Raw genomic sequence first — 14,797 nt, forward strand, 5'->3', positions numbered from 1 at the left:
GGGGCTAGTGTAGACATACCCTTATATGTTCTTAAGTCTGTGCAGTGCTGAGCATCTTTAACTTCCAGTTCAGTCTAATGACTTTCTGCTCCTCCGAGAGAGTGGAGGTGCATAGTGCCCAGCAGCATCAGACCTTAAAGGCTGTTTGAAGGTAAGTGACAGCCTAGCATCAGCAAGTCTCCAGAATCACTTACCTCCCTGACTCAGTCCTTACTTTGCAAGAGGCAATCTACCCCCCGGGTCTGCACTGGGGTGGGCTCTTCCAGCCACATTCCATTCCCAGAAACACAACCCAGAAGCCAATGCTGCGAGCTAAAGTAACTAAAGAAACCACTTCAAAGTGAATTACCTTCCACTTGTTTGTTGCAGGAATGGCAAGACCGAAATGCTACATGAACACTTCTGTGCCAGTGCTTTTCTTGAGATGTTTACAACAAACTGCTCAAGGATAAAAAATAAAAATAAAAAAAAAATAAAAGTTTGAATCCTCCCTTCTGTTTTGCAGGAAACAAGCAGTGATTCAACAGGAAAGAATTTCTTTAGGTACCATTCCTGAGAGTATTTTTGTGGCTTATAGCACAGCAATGCCCCATTCCGGATTGGAGCCCCTGTGTGCTAGGGGCTGTACATAGATATATGAAAAAAAAGGTGTCCAGATTTACAAAAATGACAGGCGATATGGGGTGTCCAACTGGAGATACCTTAAAAGGCCAGATTGTTCTGAAAGCGTTGAGCACCCAGCCTTTGGAAATCATGCTCCTTTAAGGTATCTTGAGGTGGGCACTCAAAAATTGAGTCTCCCAAAATTGCTGGTCATTTTTTAAAGTCTTAGCCAAGGTCCCAGTCCTGAAGATAGAGATTTACCATGCACGTGTTACCATGCACGTGTTTTAGGTGCAGTTTGCTATTAATGGTTTGTGTGTACTTGGATTTTTCAGAAAGGCTTTGACAAGGCCCTCACCAAAGGCTCTTAAGGACATGAAGTAGCCATGAGGTAAGCAAGAAGGCCCTCTCTTTTGAGATTAGCAACTGGTTGAGAGAAAGGAAATAAAGGGCCAGTTTTCAGAAGGGAGAGGGGCAAATAGTGGTGTCCCCCAAGGCTCTGTACTGGGTGTCGTGCTGCCAAACACATTCATAAATGATCTGGAAAGGGGTGAACAGCAACGTGGCAAAGTGGGTAGATGATACCGAATTATTGTTAAATCCAAAGCGGATTGTGAGGACAAGCATCTCACGTAACTAGATGACCAATAGAATGGCAGATGAAATTCGGTGTTGTTAAGTGTAACACACCTCCCAGTAGAAAAAATAATTCCAACTCTACATAACTTGCTTTTTCTAAAGGGGAAGAATATTCAGCATTTCCTTCCCAGAATTACCTGCCTCAATCCCAGCAAATAATTGGGAATGGGCTGCACTTGAAACTAAAGATTTCACTTATTTTTTTTTAAGTGTAGGCACAGTAAAACCAATCATTCCTGAGCTTACAAAAATACTGTAATGCACAGCACATCAACAATGCACAGGAAATGAATTCTGATTCCCCGCTCCTCAGTCAAAATACTCCCACTTGGAATCAAGGCCCTTTGGAAGCATCCATCAAGCAATCCATACCCAGACTCTGGGAGGAAAGTATTCTCCACACGGAGCTAGGTTGCACTTGGATTTCTTACCCATGCATGGAAATGGGAGAAGTAAGAATCCTAACTCTACATATTCAGTGCTGGGGACTAAATTAGCTGTTACTACTCAAGCAAGAGATCCTAGAGTCAATGCGGATAATTCTCTGAAAACTTCTGCTCAATGTGCAGCAGTCGTCCAAAAAAAGCTAACCAAATGTTAGGAGCTATTAAGAGAGGACTAGAAATATATAAATATAAATCTATGGTGAAGCCACACCTCGAGTACCATAAGGGCCCTGTCTCAAACAGGAAATAGTGGAACCGGAAAGTTCAGAGAAGGGCCATCAGGATGATCAAGCCTAAGGAATGACTTCCATATGAGGAGTGGCTAGAACGATTAGGGTTAGTCAGCTTAGAAAAGAGATGACTCAAAAGGATATGATTCAGGTCTATAAAATCCTGACTGGTGTGGAAAAAGAATTGAGAAGTGTTATTTACCTTTCACGCAATACAAAAAGCAGGGGGACAAACTGAAGACATGAAATGCAGCCAGTTTGATACACCCTAGAGGAAGTATTTCTTTTACACAATGCACAGCTCACCTGGAATGACAGGGTGGCCAGAAATATAACTGGGTTCAAAAAAGTGCTGGATAAGTTCATGGAAGATAAATCCATCTACCGGATAAGTATCCAAGAATGGGATAAATCCGTCTGTGGCTATTACTAAGAGGGTCAGGAACATAACTCCCCATGTGGGTGAATCTAAACCTCTGACTGCCAGAAGCCAGTCATTCCATAAGTACCCTGTCTGTACACTCGGTCAGCCACAGTCGGTGATAGGATACTGGCAGGCCCGGCTCGAGCCATTCCTGTACCCTGGCCATGTGGCACCTGATTGCAGCTCTAAGGGGCACCACGTGGCCAGGCTTACAGCTGCCATCAGGCGCCCCCCATAGGTTGGTGCCCCGGGCAGCTGCCCGGCTAGCACTCCCCTTAATCCGGCCCTGGATGCTGGGTATGATGGACTATGTACGGCAACTCTTATGCTTCCATAGCTTCTTCTAGTCCAGGTCCCCAGCTTGTAAAGGAAGCTGCACAACACCTATTCAGGGTGGTACCTAGGGTGTTGCGGGGCCCAGGACACAGATGCCAAGTTTCTAATCTTCTCAGGGTTTTCCTCCTGGCTCCACCCACTTCTCCCTTTCCCCCAACGCCCTACCCCCACCCAGCTTCTTCTCACCCTGACCTTGACTCGCCTCTTCTCGCCCCGCCTCTCCCCCACTCCACTTGTTTCCAACCCAGTTCTGCCCCTCCCCAAGTGCGCTTTGCCCTCGTCCCTCACTCCTCTCCTTCCCTCCCCCAGCACCTCCTGACCCCGTGAAACAGCTGATCTGTGGCAGGCATGTGGCCAGACAGACTATAACCCCATATCATCCATCTTATTTGCCTCTCTGAAGCACAGGGCAGAGAAGGAGCAATAATATCAGCATAGTCTATGCTGGCTCATCTGATCCTGAGAAGCTGAAACACAGATATGTGGATAGAGAGCAGCTAAGTCAATAAGCCGGCCTCGAGGCTGCGGCTGGCACCTATGTTGATTCGAACACACACAGTCCCAGGAAGAGGAATTTCCCACTGAGAAAACAATGTCCAGTACTTCAAAATTTAATCACCTCAAATCTCTTACAAGTGTAAATTAAGTTCACAACTCCCTTGTAAGAACTGGTCTCACAGCAGACAGACCAGCATCAATTGGCATTACAGATAAGAAAGAGAAATACGTGACCCCATGATTATAAAAGATGGGCCCAGCACACACTCACTTGGAGTGTCATTCTACCCTCTACCTGCTGGTCGGGTTAGGTGTTTGACCTCCCGAGGTTCTATGGGGACGCCCACCTCGTATTTTCGTCTTTCCTAGGAATTGAGGGACCGGCCCTGGCCTGACATGCTGGAGTCGAGAGGCACAGAAGGGGGTAAAAATGGTACCTGGATGTGGTCCTCTGTCTTAAGTGTACACATAGAAAGAGTAAGCTGTTACTTGGTACCATTATTTCTATTTTTCTATCTTTATCTTCTTTGTAACCATTTTTAAGACCTATATTTTGCTAATAGTTAAGAAATAGAGCAATAGCCATTGTAACCATATGATTTATAAGCTTCCTCAAATAAACCTGTAACTGTTTAAGTTTTAACCTGCCTCCTTCAGTTGCTGTAACAGAACCAAGCACAATTTAAAAGAACTTCAGCCGGTCTAAAGGGACAGTTATAGGAAGAGCTTGGGCGTTTGGATCTGTGTCACTCCCAGGTGACAGGACCCACTGGGGCATCTTTCAGTCTTTCCTCAAGGCTGCCCACTGCGAAGGAATTATGAAATTCTAGCAGCTGAAATCTAAGATGTAATAAGCTCTTCCTATATAACGGGGCGTCTGTTGGCCTGCTGGCCACCCTCTGCGATGGGACCCCGGTCCTAGCAGTAAAGGCACGGACGTTAAACCTTTTCTCGGAAACATACACACACACACTGCCCTGACCGTCGGCTGACAAGGCAGTAGGTGTGAAAAGCAGGGGGTCACTGAGCGGTGTGGCAGGAAGCACTGGGGAGAAAGGAGAGCTTCTGAGTGTGGGTGGGGGGGCAAAGAGTAAGGTGCAGGGTGCCCCAATTCGCTGTACCCAGGAGGCAGCTCTGGTGGTATAACCTCTCAATACAAAAGGAAACTGGGGTTAAATGTCTTACCCAGCATCACTTATTTGTATGACCACAGACAGTGGGCACACAGACACGTTATAGCGTGACTCTATTTCCCTTGCTGTGAGCTTCCTTTATTCAGACTGCTACTCCCCAAATGCTTCACTACAGAGCTCCTTGCCTGCAAGCAGGCCCAGGGACACCCTCCCCCCCCCCACACACTTGCAGTTTGCAATGCCATCTGTCCTCGGTATGGCACCTGGGATGTCTATGGCAGAGCTGGGCCATTGCTCTCCTGAGGCCCCGACCTGAGCACCGGCCACTTCAGGGAGAGCTACACAGAAAAGCCCAAACCCACAGCCGTGATGCTCAGAGCCAGGGTCTGCAGCCGTGGGCTTGTGTGGAAGGGCTAGCAACAGTCCTGTGGCCATCCCAGCTCAGACTGGCGGCAGTCCAGGGCTCTTAGCCTCACGGCTGTGGGTTTGGTTGTTGCTGTCAGGGCTGTTCCCCACTCTGGCACTCAGAGTGCAGAGCTCAAAAACACCCCACAAAAACCCTTTGCCTCTACAGACACTGGTTACCGAAAACTTCCCCCCAGAATCACCACACACAGATTTGGGGGAATTTGCTGCCACCATCAAGTGCTTTTTGTCCCTAAAACTGGGGGTGAACACTTTAATTCACCCCCAAGGGGTATCCCCAAGCGCTTTTGCCCCAAAAAGAAAAGAGAAAAACAAGCTGCAGTCTCTGGTATGGGTTCCTATGTGCTGCTTTGCTAGGAGGGTTTGGAACAGGGCTGATGGTGCCATTACTGCATAGACAGCCCTGTCCAGCCCCTCCATTTCTGCCCATGGAGTGTGCTAGGGTCACGGAGCCCCTCCGGGCTCGCCTTGAACTGGAACTGGCTGTTGTATAGACATGACGGTCAGTTGTGTAGAACAGCTATGGAAAGCCGCATGGGACAAACTGGTGCCTGGATGCCATGCTTGGGCCTGCTAGTGCCTTGCCACACATCTTTTTGCACGTCACATAGCTGCTCCGTGCCTCAGTTTACCAAACTTGACAGGCAGCATGAAGCTTTGTTGATTATTTGCCAAGTTCTTTAAAAGCTTGGGATGAAAGGTACTATGCTACATTCCTAAGCAGTCGACCCACAAATGCAGTGCTAAGATCTGCCAGCATATTACACTCAAACAACTGATTCAATTTGTCTTCTCCAGTAGTTACATTACTGACCCTGCCTGCATTACATTCTTGCTATTAATGTACAGACCTGATTGGTTTGGTTGTTAATCATCTCATTTAGACTCAGTTGTATTTCAGGTCATTTTTCTCCTCCTCCCCCCCCCCCACTACTCCCAAATATGTATTTAGCATCGATGTGCTATGAACAGCTTTCAGAGTGTTTGTCTCCTTTAAGCTCTTCCTCTGATCTGTGGTTTTTGATGTGGTCCCAGAAAAGGGATCACACTTTAACTTCTTGACTCACACTCAGTGCAAATAATTTCTCTGGCACCTTGTAGGCACTGGGTTTTTAACAGAATTGCCAGTGTAGGTAGGGGAAGCGGCAATGGCTGCGTAATTAATTTAGTTCCTATTCGTTTAGCTTGTCCCCTGTCACAGGAGCAAAGTAAATGCTTCCTTTGCTTCACTCACTGTTTGCTCCCTGCCTGGCAACTCTCTAGACTAGCCTTGATGGAATGTGTTGGTGAAAAGCGCTTGAGACAATGGTCCAGTGCCAGCCCCCGGCCGTTCAGTTGCCTCACAGCTGTTTATTGCGAAAGGAAAGCCAGGCTGGGTGCTGGGAAGGCTGTGTGGCAAGCGCCACAAACTTCCCTCCAGAACAGACAAAAGCACCCCACTTTGTGGAGCGGACGGGAAAGCGAGGTGCCGCCCTTCAGATATCCCATGCCAAGTCTTGGGAGCGAGGGAGGAAGTGGCGACTTTCTCTCTTCGAACTCAGAATTGCTCGTTCCTGGTTTTCTTTGGCTCGTGAGCAGAATACCCTGCCCCCAGGCAGGCGTTGCGCCAAACCTTGGCTCTTTTGGGAGTCAGCATTCTCTGTTTCAAACCCTGTTTCACCTCTGGCAGCTGAGCACGCCAGCAGCTCTTGCTTTCTCTTTAAAGCAGTGGTCCCCAAACTTTTTACCTCATGCTTCCCCCTTGTTGGTTGGGAGTGGGACCACAGCTCCCGGTGGTGGGGGACCCGGACAGAGGTAAGGGTGTGAGGCTGAGAGCCACAGCTGGTGGTGGGAGTGGGAGAAGAGCTGACTGGCACTCCCTCCCTGCCCCCATGGTGGCTGGCCCAGGTGCCAGCCTCACCCTCCCAATCATTCCTCCACCTGCCCCCAAGAGAGGGCACCATACAAATTGGGGATCTCTGCTTTTGAGGCGACTTTCTGCAGTTGGGAATCCCCGTACCTGTCTGAAGTTTTATGGCTAAAGGTGGGGGCTCAAAATATCTGGGGCTCCATCTCAACCCGTGGGACCCTATGGACAAGTCCCTTTCAGTAAAATTTTCAGAAATGCCTACAGCACAGCGCCTCAAAAGCATTTAGGTGCATGACTGACTAACTTGGAGGAGAATGGGACACGGATGAGCAGCTACACAGTGCGAGTAGAAAGCCCCCAATCTCGCCTTTAACCAACAAGTTAGAATAGGCTCTGATCCTGTCCCAAAATGCTAGAATGACTCTATTCCAGTTGTTTGTAGATTCCCGCTCATTATCTGGGAAGCAATCACTTTTTTGCTGTTGTTGCACATGAAGCAAGAGGTCAGGAGTAGAACTCTTTGATGGCTGCAGTTTGCAAGAGCATTTGCTCTTTCTTCAGCTTTCATTATGGGCCACTGTAGTCTTTAAAATAATGAAGAGGGGGGGAATCAAAAGGTTTTTTTTCAAGTTCTTATTAATGTTGAAACCAGTTGTTTTAGGCACATGCCCCAAACAGCCCTTCCCCTCCCCAGTCCTCTATGTCCCATAGCTAGGAAATCCTGCGTGCTCATGTGAAACAGAGCTGGGCAGAGATTGGCATTTGTCAGGCTGTCAAATCAGCAAACTTCTGATTTTGTCCCTTCCTGAATTACAGGCTTGCTGTCAGCAAATGACCGGTTTTAAAAAGTCAAGCCAGGCCTCATTTCAAAGGCTGAGAAATAAATCTCTCATAAATCAGTGTATGTGGATTTTATATATAAAGCTCTAACTCAATGTTGTTCTCTAATTGCAATATACACTGTGTATCTATAGATATGTAGCTTGAGTATTTTCTTTCTGGCCATAACACAAGCAATAAACCATATAATTCTCTTCTGTAACATACTTTTTCCTGCCTGTCCCGTTGACGTGATCTCTTACCCCTTTGTATTCAGTTCCAGTGCACTATAGAATTTTTTAGTGTACGTTACAGTTTGGTTTGGCACTGGTCCAATGAAGTGATCTGCTTTTTTCATAAAGCACACAAAACTGTACAGATAATCCAAGCACAGAAAATAAACATGGTATTGCCAACTTCAAGCATTCAACAGTTATGAGCTGGGATCTCAAACATTCTGGTTTTTTTTTTCCTTAAAAATCTCATGATTTTTTAAAGAGAGCTTTTAAAATGTGTCTTCTAGCCTTTGCAAGTTTCACAATGAATCATGTTTTCAAGCTATTCTTTAAAACCACAAGAGCTAGAAACTTTTTTTTAACAAATGTTGAGATTTTCACTTACTAACAGGAATCCATGATCTGGGACTTTAAAACTATCAGCTTATGGTAAAATCATGAGAGCTGGCAACACGGTAGGATAGAGTTCACCCAGTGTTTCTTAAACTGTGTGCCACGAGGCAGTCAGAGGTGTGTCATGGAGAACAACAGAGTTCAAAATGCCCACCCTTAAAGGGGAAGGTGCTCAACAAAATCCTTGGTGTTCCTCATTAAAAAAAAATATTGTTTGGTGTTCCTTGGTCTTAAAAAGTTTAAGAAACACTGCTCTAATGCAAGGCAAGTTATCCTTAACCAATGGTCTTCCCTGTTTTCCAGCTGGGACCCCCTCAGATAGGTTTATCTCAGCTAACCAGGAACTAGCTGGGAACCAGCCTGGAGGGCACTACCCTCTGATGCCTGTTTGCAATCCCCATGCTGAGAACAGCCATCTCCTTGTTCATTTTGTAAGTGAAAGGATCCTACTGGATGACGGGAGAGGGTTCACCACCCATCTCGTTACCAGAAGCGTAAAACTGATGCTGTCCTCAGTTAAGACGATGCTAACCACCCACAACTCTGGCTGAAATGAATGGAAGCTAGGGATGCTGCGCACTGCTGCTAACCCGGCCTTGAGGCTGTGGTCCCAACTCTCCCAAGCCTGCCACAGCTGGTCCTGCAATTACAGCTGGAGCATGAGCGGCGAGGAGTCCTGTGGCACTTTATAGACTAACTGAAGTGTTGGAGCATAAGCTTTTATGGGCAAAGACCCACTTCAGTTAGTCTATAAGGTGCCACAGGACTCCTCGCCACTTTTGCAGATTCAGACTAACACGGCTACCCCTCTGATAGCTGGAGCATGGAGAGTGAAACAACCCAGAGGTAGCCCATGAGCAGTATTTCCTCTAAGCTGAGCTCTAAGCAGCTGCCCAGGAGGGATTCAAATGCTGCCCAGGTGCCTAATAGAGTGCCCAGCTGGCAGCATGTGTTTCTACTGGTGGTGCACATCTGCTCATGCTTTGGTGCACATAACATTTATTCCACACATGGATGGAATATTGGAGGGAACATCCCCATGAGGTCAAACTCAGTCATATTTTTCAATTTTTGAAGGTCCTCCTGCATGCAGAAAACCCTCTGTTCCTTAGTCTGTCATTTCACAGCCTCCCAAATCCCCCCATATGTGCAGAGGGATCTAAGTGATTAAGCCTGGAGCGATGTGCAGCTGAGGTGCCTAGCTCCAAATCCAAACTTTGGGTCACACCAACCACTCTAGATCACTGGTGGGCAGTCTGCAGCCCACGGGCCACATGCAGCCCATTGAATTTCTATGTGCGGCCCATGAGACATTTGGTTTACCGTTGCCAATGTGCCAGGTTGCCAGATTCTACTGGTTTCCACCCGCACAGTGTTTTTCCCTATCAGTATTACTAATGTAACACGCATGTAAAGCAACATGCAACATTGACTGTGAGGACCATGTGCTCCCTCTGCATCCAATCACAGCGCTGCTGCGGTTCAGTCGGCACAGCCCACAAATTCTAGGTATGCAAGTGCAGTTAACAGAACGAGGCTATGTCTAGACTGCAGGCTTCTTTCGGAAGAAGTTTCCCAGAAGAGATCTTTTGAAAAAACTTCTTCCGAAAGAGAGCGTCTACGCAGCAAAAGTGCACTGAAAAAGCAATCTGCTTTTTCGAAAGATAGCATCTACACTGAATGGACGCTCTCTCTCGCATTTCAGCTGTGATTACTATAGACGGAGCGGCTACCAGGGCACCTGTGCTTTTTCCTCTTTCCTCTTCTTGCTAAAGAACTCCCTCTTCCCCGTCCACACACGCCTTTTTCCAAAAGAGCTCTTCTGGAAAAAGGCTTCTTCCTCATAGAAAGAAGTTTACCAATGTCAGAAAAGAGCCTGTTTTTTTGATTTTTTTTTGAAAGAACGTGATTGCTGTGTGGATGTTCCTCAAGTTTTTTCGGAAAAACGTCCGGTTTTCCAAAAAAGTTCTGCAATTTAGACATACCCCTACTCTATCCTGGGAGAGCGTCTTGATTATGACAATCTTGCAGCCTGCTGAAATGAAGGATGGCTATTTATGTGACCCACTCACTAGCCTAGGTTGTCCGTAGTTGCTTTAGATGGCAGAGAAGAGACCCACCGCAGTATAGATCTGTCACTGATGGGTAACTGCTGCCTGTATGAAATACTACAGTTTCCCTGGTGAAAAGGGAGAGGTCCTGAAACAGTTTGTGGTAGCCAGCAAGGTTAGATCAACAATCTCTTAGGTGATACATCATCTGGCCACTCCAACCCAACCCTCTGCAGACCACAATTGCCACGTACTAACAAATCAAGGTGCCGGATCTATTTCTGTGGCTGTGCCTGAGATAGACAGAGCCTCCTGTCCCTGGAGGTAAATGAGACATTAATGCTTGTGCAACGTCCTGTACATTCTTCAGCACTTTGGGCAAGACTCTTCTCAATTTTTGATGACTCCCATGAATTCACTGGAACAACAGGACTTAACCCTCCAGGCTAATTTTTCCATCTCCGTTTCATGGTTAATCTGGGACAGGACAGCAGTTTGGGGCTCATGCCCCCCCTTCGCGGTCATTCCCATCCCTGGGAATTTGCTGTTCTTGCCTTTCTTGCCCATAACACTCACTCCGAAGCCAGCAGTGGGTGCATAGAATGCCATTGTCCCACTCCTTTGTTTAATCTTTCCCACATGTGCCTGCCCTTTCATATTGAGAACATGGGAAATATTTAGGCTGAGAAGTCAAATCTCCCAACTCCTATTGACAGTCAATGGGATTTAGGCACCTAACTCCCTTCACCCCCTTTGTGAATCCAAGCTGCAGGGCTTGGCTGCATGTAGGGTTCTACCAGTTTAACCTGAGGTGTGATTTTTAACCACTTTTAGTGAAACCAGTGCCAATGGCCCATGTGGATGCTTGTTCAGTTTGACCAAGGCTTGTTGCAATTCAGCATCAGTTGATTAGGAATCACTTTAAACTAAACTGAAACAAATTGAAAGAAGAGGGTCCACACAGCCCTGTGCACTCGCTTAACTAAGCCAGCTTACCTAAGCCAGTGCAAGTTTGTGTAACCCAAATCTACCCCCGCTTAAATCCTTCATCTTTGGCTTTTTTGCTTTGGATGGAGAAGGTGGACAAGGTGTTAGTTTAGAATTAGAGTGTTCTAGTTCTCCTGGTGAAGCTCCTATCTTCTCAAATCAAGTCACAATGCACACTAAGACCCTGTCCACGTAAGACAGTTGCACGCCTTGTAATTAAAATAAGTTTTTAAACGTTTGTTTTAAATCAGTGGACATACTCAGGCCACATCTTCACTAAATGGAAGATCAATGTTGCCATGATCAATCTTCCAGAGTTCGATTTAGCAAGTCTAGTTAAGACTCGTTAAATCAAACTCAGAGAGCGCCTGGTATTCCTGCTCTGCGAGACGTAAGGGAGGCTGACAGGAGCATTTGGGAATGGCAAGAAACTTGAAATAAGGTATGTCGACTCCAGCTACATAAGTAACATAGCTGGAATTGTGTATCTTGATTCAACATTCCCTTTTAGTGTAGACCTGGCCTCATTTTAGTGTAGACCTGGCTTTAAGGGGGACTTAGTTCAGTTTAATCTGATTCCTAAAGGATTTAAGATAAACTAAAGTAAGCCTAGTAAAATAAGGGGGGAAACTGTGTACGGGATATGCATTCCCTAGATAACTGTCCCTAGCCACCTTTCTGGCAAATGCAGTAGTGTTAAGATTGTTCCATGAATGTAGCTACTGGAAAAGAGCCAGTATCTGTGAGGAAATCTCTCTCTCTCTCTCCCTCCTGGACTGCAGTTATCTATTTTGGGATCTATCCCTGGAGACAAAATCTTTTAGGCTGACAATGCTGATGATGAATCTGATCCTACCAAGTGGAGCACCTGGCTGCAATAGTCTGGCTGTGTACTTAGTTTGTCAGGATCAGGCGCTTGGGACAGAGAGATCAGCAGACTTTGTGTAGTGGGTAGAAAGAAGCATTTTAAGTTCTGTCTTTGGGTTTTGTTCTGTTGCCCATCACAGTTGTGTCTGGGCAGTTCCCACCATAATTATATGGGCTACAGTGAAGTCCTGAGTAGACCTCAAGGGAGTAACAAGGAACAAGAGGGTTGCTCCCTCCCCGAAGGCACCCTTTTCCAGCCCTTACTACAGCAGACCCTCGCCCTGCCCTCTTAATGTGGCTTTGATTAACTTGTTGCAGCAATTGCTCTACAACAAATCTAACCACTAGCTAAAGAAAATAACATGCTTCTGTTGCCATTAATAACACAGCTGGTCAGAAAATGGCCCTCCCACTTGATGGTAAATATCAATTAAAAAGGGGGAGGGGGAAATTTTCAGTGGGAAATGTTGACTTTTTTTATCATCAAAAAACTGAAAATTTAAAAAAAAGCCCAAATGCCAAAACCCAAGAAGTTTTCTGCTGAAAATGTTCAGAGGAGAGTTTCTCAACAAAAAGCAAGCGCGTTCTGTGAAAAATGTCCCTTTTGTCATAAACCAAATTGTCAGTGGAGAGAAAAGGCGATAGAACATTTTCAACTAACCATCACAAATAATAATACTTTGTGGTATTGCCATATGGCAGTTTTCTCCTGAAAGTATCAAAGCATTTTACAAAAGAAGAGTATGTTGTCATATTGGCTACAGGCATCTTTTGGAAGAAGCTTTCTTTGGAAGAGATCTTCCGAAAAAACTTCTTCCAAAAGAGAGCGTCCACACTGCCAAAGTGCATCGAAAAAGCGATCTGCTTTTTCAAAAGAGAGCGTCCAGACTGAATGGATGCTCTCTCACATGTGAGCTGTGAATGCTATGGATGGAATGTCCACCAGGGCACCTGTGCTTTTTCCTCTTTCCTCTTCTTCCAAAAGAATTCCCTCTTCCCTGTCCACACACACCTTTTTGTGAAAGAGCTTATTCGCAAAAAGGCTTGTTCCTCAGAATGAGGATTACCAATGTTGGAAAAACACCTCTATTCTTTTGATTTTCTTGCGGAAGAACGCAATTGCAGTGTGGATGTTCCTCAAGATTTTTCGGAAAAACGTCTGTTTTTCCGACAAAACTCTGTAGTGTAGACATAGACGCATGGCCCCCAGAGGAGTCTGGTGAAGGGCTCTACAGAGAATACCCCTTTTAATAGCTGGGGGACTGAGGTACAGACAAGTGAAATGACTAGCTCAACATTATACATCACAACTGCAATTAGAGCCCTGGTCTTCTGAATCTAAATCCCTTGCTCTGTACATGGCACAGGGTTCTGTACAGGGCTCTGAGCACATCTGAACACACCCAAATGTCACCCCCGACACTCTGTTTTTAACAGGCAGCAAAATACCCAGCTCAGAACATCTCTGACTGTTGAGGTGGTGTGGCTCAAGATGTGTTCTGCGGCAGGGGGTCCCCGAGCAAATTGAGCTCACTGGATTCTCTCCTGCCATTGGACACTGCTGCTAAACAGATCACGTGTCACAATCAGGGGAACAGTTACACTGGAATGCAAGTAAATGCTCCCCAAGGAAAGCTCCTGAAATGTGGGATCCAAATCCCCCAGAGACTTCTATGGAAAAATTGTCTCTTCCTCTCTGCTGATGGATGTTAACTTTATAATTATACTTGGCAAATGGATACGTCCTCAGAGAACGAGAAAGAAGAGTTTAGTCATTTATGGCACTCTAGTTGTCTCTGCCTCTATTCGGGTTTTAAAACCGTTCTGCCTTGCAAACGCTTTGGGGCCCGATCCTGCAGAGGTTTAAGAATGTGTGTAGCCCACACCCATGCTACATGCGACAGTATCTTTCCCCTGCCCCACACCCAACACAACAGCCTTCTGCTAAAGGACATACAGGCATCCAAGGATGTATTTCAGCATGGTGCTCATTTGCCATGATGCTGGATTTTATACAACAGAGCTAAACTTCAAGTGCCTGTGCGTGTTGGGTGCGTGTGTGTACCTGCATGTGTGGGCAAGCACATGTGCACAAGGATGGAATTGCTTCCCCCATCATTACCATGTAGTCACTTTTTTGCAGCTCCAGGATGGTGTCCCCAATATAAAAATCCACCCTGTGGATTTTCTGTGGCATTTCTGTGCTCCGGGCAGAGATGTTCTATCCACAAAGGCTGCTGTTAGCTGCTCACCCATGCTTAGGTTGGGCGTGGGAGCCTTTTTTCGATCAGGGGGCCAATGATCCACAGAAAAAATAAGGGGGGGGCTACACACAAGTGAAAAGCAAAAACAAAACCCCCAACCCCTCCCTAACTGGCCCCCAAGTGAGAAGCAAAAAAACCCCAAACAAACAAAAAAACCCTCAAATTGTCAGTGGGAAGAAAAGGGGAGAGAAAATTTACACTAACCTCACTTTCACTCAACTTGGGGGTACTGGGACTCTGCTTTCTCTCCAGCTGTGCACAGGGGGGAGAACAGGAGGGGACACTGAGGCTCAGGGCTTCCCCTGGCAATGCAGAGACTTGCTGCAGGCCGGATCAAAGTAAACTGCAGGTTCCCCTCCCCTGCACTAGGGCCTAGAAACCCCGATGGCAATTGCTGCTCTCTTGTGCAAGGTGCTGTACATACACACAGCAAAAGGCAGTCCCTGTCCCAAGGAGCTCACAATCTATACAGTCAAAGAACAGATGGGGAAACTGAGGCACGGAGCCTTGCCCAACGTCACACAGTAAGTCAGTCAACGCAGGGACAGGAACCCAGGCCATATGACTTGCCCTCCCATGCCTCTGGTATGCAGTAA

The 14,797-nt window shown here is 46.5% G+C and overlaps 1 long non-coding RNA gene across 4 annotated transcripts in view; it reads left to right on the forward strand.

Annotated features, from left to right (window-relative positions):
* Positions 1–14,797, forward strand: part of LOC112546137 (uncharacterized) — a 273,950-nt gene that overhangs the window by 70,744 nt on the left and 188,409 nt on the right. Inside the window, exons 3-4 of one of the 4 annotated variants that reach the window (XR_012896883.1) lie at positions 939–994; positions 3,546–3,653. The exons of the other annotated variants lie outside the window; for them this stretch is intronic. This is a non-coding gene — a long non-coding RNA (uncharacterized LOC112546137). The remainder of the gene's footprint in view (positions 1–938; positions 995–3,545; positions 3,654–14,797) is intronic. 4 annotated transcript variants of the gene reach the window in all.

Source organism: Pelodiscus sinensis, chromosome 20, assembly GCF_049634645.1.
Source record: "Pelodiscus sinensis isolate JC-2024 chromosome 20, ASM4963464v1, whole genome shotgun sequence".
In the NCBI taxonomy this organism is placed as follows: domain Eukaryota; kingdom Metazoa; phylum Chordata; order Testudines; family Trionychidae; genus Pelodiscus; species Pelodiscus sinensis.